Source organism: Phyllobates terribilis, unplaced genomic scaffold, assembly GCF_046119375.1.
Source record: "Phyllobates terribilis strain yellow unplaced genomic scaffold, ASM4611937v1 Scaffold_564__1_contigs__length_1074168, whole genome shotgun sequence".
NCBI lineage: Eukaryota > Metazoa > Chordata > Amphibia > Anura > Dendrobatidae > Phyllobates > Phyllobates terribilis.
The window spans coordinates 596,984-606,710 of NW_027363324.1; the positions used below are offsets into that span (position 1 = coordinate 596,984).

A 9,727-nucleotide genomic window follows, 5' to 3' on the forward strand; every position below is an offset into this window, starting at 1 on the left:
GCGGCTACAGCGTGTGCCCCGCTCCTCCACCGTCACAACCTGCCCCACCACTACACACCACCAGAATTTCTATATACTTGAGTATATACCAGAGTATAAGCAGAGAGGGGCTTTATCAGAACAAAAAATGTGCTGAAAAACTCGGCTTATACTCGAGTATATACGGTATATTAAAAATCTGGTGAATTAGATGATGATTGGAAGAGACGAGATCAATCATAAAGTATGCAGCGGATACCACCACTGGCGGCCTCAGTATTCCTGTAGCCAGAAGACCACCACCAGGAGGAGTTAACAGAGCGGCCGGTCATACATGCACCCTGCCTCTGCCAGGAGGAGTTAACAGAGGGGCCGGTCACATATGCCCCCTGCCTAAGTCAGGAGGAGTTAACAGAGCGGCCGGTCATACATGCACCCTGCCTCTGCCAGGAGGAGTTAACAGAGGGGCCGGTCACATATGCCCCCAGCCTAAGTCAGGAGGAGTTAACAGAGCAGTCAGCCACACATGCACCCTGCCTCCGCCAGGAGGAGTTAACAGAGGGGCCAGTCGCACATGCCCTTTGCCCTTCAATGGCTGCAAGACCACCGTCAGGAGGAGCATACTGGTCACACATGCACTCCGACACTACATACCAAGTCCACGGCACGGACGAAGATCGCCGATCCATAGATTCAGAAAGGAGCAGCAGGGTGCACTCGTGATCGTTCAGCTCCTCCTGGCGGTGGGGAAAACATAAGAATGGATCCTGCACCGAGACGGACTTACCCATACCAGACATACTCACTGGGCCAGAGTTTGTGCTGGGCTCTGCAGATGCAGCTTTAGGGGCAGACACATCCATCTTTAGAACCTCAGTCCTTCCTTATGGTGTCTTCCATCAGGGTCCTTTTATACAGGAACTGAGATCCAGCGCTGTCCTCATCCAATAGGATGAGGCCCCCCCCTCTCCTGATATCAGGTCCACCAATCCTGATTATTGCACTTTTTTAATTGAAATTTCAAATTTCCAAAATGGCAGTGCATTCCACCCTGGAACGCAACCAGAAGTGACGACGCGGCCATTGAATGGACCGGCGCGCGTCACTTCCTATGAGCTCTCCATGCGGCCAGCTACACACCGGAGGAGAGCGTTGCGCTCAGGGAGAGGGGGAGACATCGCAACTGGCTGGGGAGCTACAGGAGGCCCCCAGCCAATATCTTCTCACCATCCAGCATTGAATGAGCTCTGGAGGAAGGTGCTGTCCCGCCGGGAGGAAAGAGCAGCGGACATGGAAGGAAGGCACAGGGCGATCGATCCACGGCTACCCGGCTGAAAGGTACTGATTTTTGGGGAAGTAGATTGCCGGCCACAGCCGCACCAGAAGGAAACCTCTTCATCCCTTAGGGACAAGAAAAACACTGAGGTTAGAGGGAAGGGAAGGGCTATTTAACCTCTTGGTTCCTGTCCCTAATTAGGATGGGGAGGCAACCTCCTGTTGGTGCTGTCCTGGAGGGGATTAGAGAAAGCAGCATGTGAGTGCAGCCTAAGGCTATGTTCACACATTGTGTTTTTATGCAAATTAAAAGCTGCTTTTTACAATGTCGGCAAAAGCTAGGAGATTTCAGAAATCTCAGGTTCACGCTTATTTTTTGTTTTACTCTTCCTGACTGAATTGGAAAACTGATGCATGTTAATTCTTTCACTCATAGAAAGTTACAAGTAAGTGCAAAAAAGCAGCAGAAATGCAGCAGAAAACGTTGCCAACAGTTCTTGCAGCGCTTTTAGTGAAAAAAAAAACAAAAAACAAAAAAACACAGGTATGGCTGGACGTGAAACCCATTTATTTCTGTGATTTTCCCGCATTTAAACCTAAATGTCTTGGTTTCCTCACCCGAGATGGCAGATAGGATTAGTACATTTTAATTAAATTAGTGATATGTGTAAAAGGAAACAATACCTGATATCTCAATGCACCGCCAAGTCTTGGGTAAACTAGGACTGACCAATTCCCCTAGCTGTTTTTACACTTCCAATTGTGTATTTTTTCATGAATAGTCACTAGTTTTTCAGACATAAAAATCTTTTTCCACTAAATAATTGTATCAAATTGCCCCTTTTCCCCAAAATGTTTTCTGGTGTCACATCCGTCTGTTGTTGGTGGCCTAACACCTTGCATTGCTCATGCTTGTATGGTGGAAGCAAAGCTGAACTTTGGGATCCTGAAGAACGCAGCAAAAAGACGCAATAAAAAACTGTTTTTTGTCTGCAGCTTTTTTACTATCAAGACATCAAGTTTTGGCTGCAGAAAAAAACAGCAGCAAAAACGCAACGTGTGAACATACTGTAAAAACATGACGCCTTTAACAAGTTCAATTGCAAACCTTTCTGGTAAAACTACATGTAACATGGGTCATATTGTGCACTTACTCTTTACAGCAAGTGCCATAAACCACCAATACCCCCCTATTGCAATCTCTATATACGTCGGTGGAGATTTGGCTACACACAGACGCACCTCCTCATTCCAATATATGGAGAATGCGGCTGAAAATGTGTGAACAAGGGTTAGAAAATAACTGCATGTAGCTGTAGAGTCACCATCAATCTTACTGGGGAGCCCTTAGCAGCTGGGCCTGGAGCTGTGAGGTCATCATCTACATGGCGGTGATGTCACGATCTACATGGAACTCTGGTGTCATCATCGGCTCTATGACATCACAATGGGAGTAAAGTGTATAGAATGCCTGAGCGCAGAGCCGGGGCTGTCTTTTGTGTGACTCTTTATTGGATACACAAAGCTAAAGGAATAAAAGGAGAAAGAAGGAGAAAGAAAGCGACGTCATCATGAGGATTCATGGACGTCCCCGTTATGGCCAGCGGCTGCTGGTCAAGGCTCTCTCTTCCTGCAAGTCAATTGGCTTTAGCCTTCTGACCCGATTCAGGAAATCCCATCGCAATTGGAGAACACTGCTGAAGGATTCCTTCCTGGCCACGAAATCTGCCACCATTACAGCAGTCAGGCGCTTCAGGTCAGTTGCTATAACCAGACGTAAAGACCAAGTCATCAGCCAAGACAGCGGTGAGAAGAGCCCAACCTACATAGTAGGTGATACTGAATCCACTGCCAGCATTGCAGAAAGTGGAGAGGATCTTGCCGATCCAGAATGTGCACAAGGTGCACACGAGGGGCTGCTACAAACAAGACCCCGGGACAATCTAAAAAGAAAAGCACCAACCTCCGAGGACAGTCAGCCCAAGATGCTGCCACCGGCCAAGAGAGCTGCTACAGAAAACTTTTCTGATCTACTGAGAGAGGTAACCCCGGAGATGGAGACCCCACAAGTGGAGATGCCCGATATCGGGAAACAGGAGGACATCCTGTCTCCAGAGCAGTTAACCATCCTGCTGAGCAAAGGGGAGGAAGGCTTCCTGGATGATGAGATCGTCATGATGGCCCAGGACCTACTGCAGAGTCAGTTTGAGGGTTTTGATGGCCTGCAGCTCCCCTGCGCTCTTCTAGTGCCAGGGTACAGTGTACTGAAGAATGCTGTACAAATCCACTATGATGAGGAGAGGGTGCACTGGCTGACCACCTGCTACAAAAATGGCCAAATCTTTGTGGCCGACAGCATCAACTCCGGAAATCTGACTCCGTCCATCTGTGAGCAGATTATCAACCTGTACAGTGAAGTGGTCGAAGAGCCCCTGAAACATCTGACATTTATCGATGTGGATCAGCAGAGGAACAGCTATGACTGTGGCTTATTCGCCATAGCGTTTGCCTACGAGCTTATAGCAGATGGCGGTGAACCCAGAGCAGAGTTCCGGCATCGGTTGATGAGGACTCATCTGATATCCTGCCTGCAGACCGGCAGGATCAGCGCATTTCCCAAAAAGGTCAGGAAGTGACTCCATGCCTATAAACGGCATGTAGAGTCAATGACTGTCCACAAGATCGCCCTGACCTTCAACCGGACACGACCCGGGACCACAGACCAGCCCGCACCAGTAAGTAACCATGGACTTTCCATAATACCCTCAATATAGTGAATGTATAAATATGATGGGGGGGGGGGCGCTGCAATTATTGGAGCTGTTTATCAGTAAAGCTTAGCTCCAGCCCCTATAAAGATGTATTAAGAGATTAATTATAGCAGGATTATAAGGGGTTTTCTGTTATTTTGTACACAGAGGTGTGAACCAGAACAAGAATGACCCCCGCAGCTATAACAAGTGTCGGTGTTTCTGTCATCACCATGGACCAAATATAATCCAGGTAAGAGGAGTGTACTGAGCAGCAGTGACCGGGAGTAAATCGTGTGAACGTCTCGGATATTAAATATTCGGCTGCTCCATGATCAGTTCTGTTCCCTCTTTCTACAGATCACTGTAAGCGAGCTGGGGTCCCACTAAGAAGACGGGGTACAGCTGGAGGTGACGGCTATAAGAAGTCAATGATGTGGCGGCCGCCATGTCAGGAGCAGAGGAGCCGCACTTCAGGACGAGGCAGATTCCGGGCTCGGTCTCTGTTCTCATTACTTTCTGCAGTCAGATGTAATCACTGAATAAGTGAATTTTCTGCTGCATCAACCCCGATCTACAACACAAGCTGCCATCATCCAGCACCGCCCAAGGGAAGGGCAGGCCCTCAGACATGGTTCCCTAGAGGTTTCCTCCACCGGGGGTTTTTCCTCTCCTGAGTTCTGACGGACGACTCTCCGTGAGCCCATCATCATCAGGGCCACATGACTATTGCCCCACACGACTGGTGGGAAATTCTACATTTGATATCTTGTATGAAGCCAATAAAAAATTCAATTAATATCTAGCAGCCGTGTATCTGAATTTATTATGTTTCGTCTACTATGTATAGTACAGAATTTGGTGAACTCCAGGGGGAATATACAGGGGTGCAGTATTGCAATAGTGTTATAATACTCGCATTTACAGGTGCTTCTCACACAATTAGAATATCATCAAAAAGTTAATTTATTTCAATTCTTCAATACAAAAAGTGAAACTCATATTATATAGAGTCATTACAGAGTGATCTATTTCAAGCGTTTATTCCTGTTAATGTTGATGATTATGGGTTACATCCAATGAAAACACAAAAATCATTATCTCAGTAAATTAGAATAATTAACAAAAAACACCTGCAAAGGCTTCCGAAGCATTTAAAAAGGCACCTTAGTCTGTTTCAGTAGGCTCCAGAATCATAGGGAAGACTGCTGACTTGACAGATGTCCAGAAGGCAGTCATCTGAGCCTAAACCACATTTAGCGTCCACATGTTTGGCCTTTCTGTAGTGATGACAGCCGGCCTAAATTACAGGTGTGTGTCTCCAGAAGCATGGGCTGGACACAATGTACTGGTCACTACAATGTATTGGGGGCTACAGCGTACTGAGGACTACAACGTACTGGTCACTACAATGCAGATTTGCAATTTTCACTCAGCAACATCCACTGCTGCTTGTATCTGGAAAACGCACTACACTTGCAGATAAATTCCCAAAGGGGTATAATTTCTAAAATGGTGTCACTTCTGAGGGGGTTTCCACTGTTTAGGCACATCAGGGGCTCTCCAAACCCAACATGGCGTCGGCTAATGATCCAGCTAATTTTGCATTTAAAAAGTCAAATGGCACTCCTTTTCTACCGAGCCTTGCCGTGCGCCCAAACAGTAGTTTTCATCCACATATGGGGTATTGGCGTACTCAGGAGAAATTGCACAATACATTTTACAGTGCATTTTCTCCTGTTACCATTGTGAAAATGCAAAATTTGGGGCTAAATGAACATTTTTGTGGGAAAAATGTAACTTTTTATTTTCACGGCTCTACATTATAAGCTTCTGTGAAGCACCTGGGAGCACAAGGTGCACCCCGCACAGCTAACATTCCTTGGGGGATCTAGTTTCCAAAACGGCGTCACTTGTGGAAGGTTTCCACTGTTTACGCACATCGGGGATCTCCAAAAGCGACATGGCGGCAGCTCTCGATTCCAGCCATTTTTGTGTTTGAAAAGTCAAACTGTGCTCCTTCCCTTCCGAGCCCTGCCGTGCGCCCAAACAGTGGTTTTCTTCCACAAATGGGGTAGCGGTGTACTGAGGAGAAATTGCGCAACACAATTTAGGGTCCATTTTCTCCTGTAACCCTTGTGAAAATAAAACAAATTGGGGATAAAGTAAAATTTTTGTGAAAAAAAAAAGTAAAATGTTCATTTTTTCCTTCCACGTTCCATTAATTCCTGTGAAGCACCTGAAGGGTTAATAAACTTCTTGAATGTGGTTTTAAGCACCTTGAGGGGTGCAGTTTTTAGAACTATGTCACTTTTGGGCATTTTCTGTCATATAGGCCCCCCAAAGTCACTTCAAATGTGATGTGTTCCCTAAAAAAAATGGTTTTGTAAATTTTGTTGGAAAAATGAGAAATTGCTGGTCAACTTTTAATCCTTATAACTTCCTAACAAAAATAAAATTATGTTTCCAAAATGATGCAGATGTAAAGTAGACATGTGGGAAATGTTATTAACTATTTTGTGTGACATCTCTCTGATTTAAGGTCATAAGAATTAAAACTTTGAAAATTGCTAAATTTTCACCAAATTTCCGTTTTTTTCACAAATAAATGCAAGTCATATTGAACAACTTTTATCACCATCATGAAGTACAATATGTCAGGAAAAAACAGTCTCAGAATCAGGGGGATCCGTGGAAGCGTTCCAGAGTTATTACCTCAGAGGGACACTGGGCAGAAGGGTAAAATTTGGCCGGGTCATGAAGGTGAAAACAGGTTTGGAGGGTGAAGGCGTTAGCACTTCTCTTTCTGAAAGCATTCTTTACTCTACAGCATTTTTTCCAACTAAAACTTTTGCCCTGTGCCGTAGAGAAAAATATCTTTATTTATATACACAAACATACATATTGAGGCAACTAAAGATGGCACCCCACCACCTTACTACTTTAGATCTAACCTATAATATAAGGGACAATAAAAGGGTTGGTCCATCTCAGATATTTAAAGAGATTTCTAGCTTTGGAAAACTCCTGTTCCCCCTCTGCAATTTTTTTTTGTTAAAGAAACTGTGCTGTACTCATCCTCACTGGGTCCGGTACGGAGTCTCCGCTGCGCCTTTTAGGGTGTCATTATCAGTAGTGCTGCCATCACAGCCAGTAGCGGCACAATACGCTCAGGGCCAAGCACTATTGACGTGACGTCAGAGCTGCAGGCCATAACAGACACTTGGAGCAGCGGCGGAGACTCAGTGCTGGACCTGGGGCTGGCCAGTAAAGCGCTTTTTTTTTTTTAAACAAACTGCAGCCAAAAGAAAAGGGAGTTTCCAAAACTGGGAAACCCCTTTAAGGTACAGCCATAGAATATCCCATTGGAAGAACACCTTTTAAAGGGCTTATTCAAAGAACTTCAGCATTGCTTACCAACGCCCTGGAAGTGAGCGGTGCTGCTGACGTTATGACCCGTGTGTTCAGATATTGGGCACATGTCCTATTCTAATGAACCGGACGGGTGCACGATACCTGCCCATCATGCTAGCGTCTCGGTAGGTCTGCGGATCGCAACGTCATCAGCACCGCTAATATCCGATGTGGAAATGAACGGCTCTGGACAAGCCCTTTATGTGAAAGAAGAATACAACTTACCTTTGCCTGTGGGAGAGGTTGGGGTTCTTCTGGCTCAAAAAATAGATTCTCTTTAAAAAACTGTCCGTCCTGCAAGAATGGAGACAGCGGATATAATACAGGACAGGAAAGGTGACTGGTATGATGGAAGGCTCACAGGGGGAAAGTTATAAAGCTGGGGTACACGGGGTAGCGCACCATGCAACAGATTGAACTATCCTTTTAAAGGCAAAGATACAGCCTATTTCCAAGATCCTACCGCAATATGTAGTAGATCTAATAATAGTAATATTCGAAAATACCTCCAATCAGAATACAGTATAGTTCTTCTGATTCACTATGTCACTTACCCTATGTGCAGGGCATTGTAGTAGCTTAGGTATCTATGGTCACGACCACTCATAGCGACAGTTGTTAGTGGTCGTAATCATGGATACCTAAACTACTACAATGCAGTGCACATGGGGTAAGCGACATAGCTAATCAGAAGAACAATACTACAATTTTAATTGGAGGTATTTGCTAATATTATTATTACACCTACTACATAGTGGGATAGGATCTTGGAGATGGGAATACCCCTTTTTTTAGGATACAGTTGATGCTTTACAGTCTTCCTAGGTGTATACTTACTAGTTTTTCAATGGTGGGAAAATAAGTTACCAATCTGTGCAACACAAAAAAAAGCAAAAAAAAAAGCATTGAATCGGTGATTTGCATTTGTATAATAATGTGAGAGCAGAGAGGTGCGGGCACCTGTAGCAGGCGGAGAAGCTTTCCACCGCCCCGTGCAGAGGGTTTCCCTCCAGCCACAGCTCTCTCAGCTCCAGGTTGTGGATCAGATCCAGCTCTTCAACTCTGCAAAGCTAAAAAAGAACATGTTCCCGTCACCAGCTACCACCAGAAAACAGAGAGATTTGTTTGTTTCTCGCCTTCTTCCAAGAGCCACAAACCATTTTATTGTTCCGTCTATATGGCCTGGGTTTTTTTTTCCAGGATGAGTATGGGCTTTCTATTCCTCCATTTTGGGACTTGTAACTTTTTCTGTTGCTGGGGCTGGGTGAGGGTCTTTTTGTATTTTTATTCATACCATTTTGATCGATTGTTTTTTATTCCATTTTTGAGAAGTGCAGCGATCGAAAATTCAATTATTTTGATTTTTTTAAACGGTTTACAATTTGGGTTCTTTATATTTTCATAGGATGGAGTTTTACGGATTCGATATACCAATTTTTCTTTTTATTTATTTTTTTAAATTTCTTTAGTTTTTAATTGGGAAAAGCGAGACAAATGAAAATTATGGGTTTTAGTTTATTTATTCATTTTTAAATACATTTTTACTTATTTTTGCCCTGGACTCTGCGACTGTTTGATCGCTTGTACTATACTGGGAACACAGATGTACAGAGATGGCAGGACGGGGGTCTTCAGGAGGCCACTGACTACCACTGTACCCATCGGTACCCCACGATCGATGGCATATACGGGGTAATCGGAAAAGACGTCACGACAGCATCAGACCCGATCCCTGCGCAAGGAGGCGACGTACCTCGTTATAGGAGAGGTTCAGACTCTGCAGGTGCCGGGTCAGAGAGAAGAGATGAGCAAAACCAGTCAGCTTGGAGAGACGACGACAACTCAGGTCCAAAGACTGAAGCTACAAAAATATATATAGAGAATTTCACAAGCAGCCTATGGACAGGGGGGCGCTGGTTCTTACCCCATGTATCATTAGCCCAAGAGTGACAAAAAAGATTGTGGGGGTCCCAGCGGGGTCCCCAAGGATCTCCAGTGGCATAGCCTAGTGTGGATCTGCTCAGGTCACAGATGGGGCTGTAATTAATAGTATTTATTATTACCTGGGGGTAACACTCCGAGATGATCTGCAGGACGACCTCTGCGGCTGCAGCGTGGGTCAGCGAAAGCACAATGTTGTCAGAAAGCAAATCTAAGGAAAGCAAATAATATTAGTGAGGAAGGGGCACTGCGCAGGCAGAGGAGAGAAGGCGAGGGGGCGCGGGCGGAGGAGAGAAGGCGAGGGGGCGCGGGCAGAGGAGAGAAGGCGGCGGGGCGCCGGCAGAGGAGAGAAGGCGGCGGGGCGCCGG

The 9,727-nt window shown here is 45.4% G+C and overlaps 1 protein-coding gene across 1 annotated transcript in view; it reads right to left on the reverse strand.

Annotated features, from left to right (window-relative positions):
* The window catches only part of LOC141233116 (Golgi resident protein GCP60-like), a 172,426-nt gene extending 163,950 nt beyond the window's left edge, over positions 1–8,476 (reverse strand). The window contains exons 1-3 of the mRNA XM_073667864.1: positions 8,379–8,476; positions 8,256–8,289; positions 7,644–7,712 (exon numbers count right to left, since the gene is read on the reverse strand). The gene's annotated coding sequence lies outside the window, so the exon portion shown is untranslated. The remainder of the gene's footprint in view (positions 1–7,643; positions 7,713–8,255; positions 8,290–8,378) is intronic.
* Positions 8,477–9,727: the final 1,251 nt, after the last annotated feature.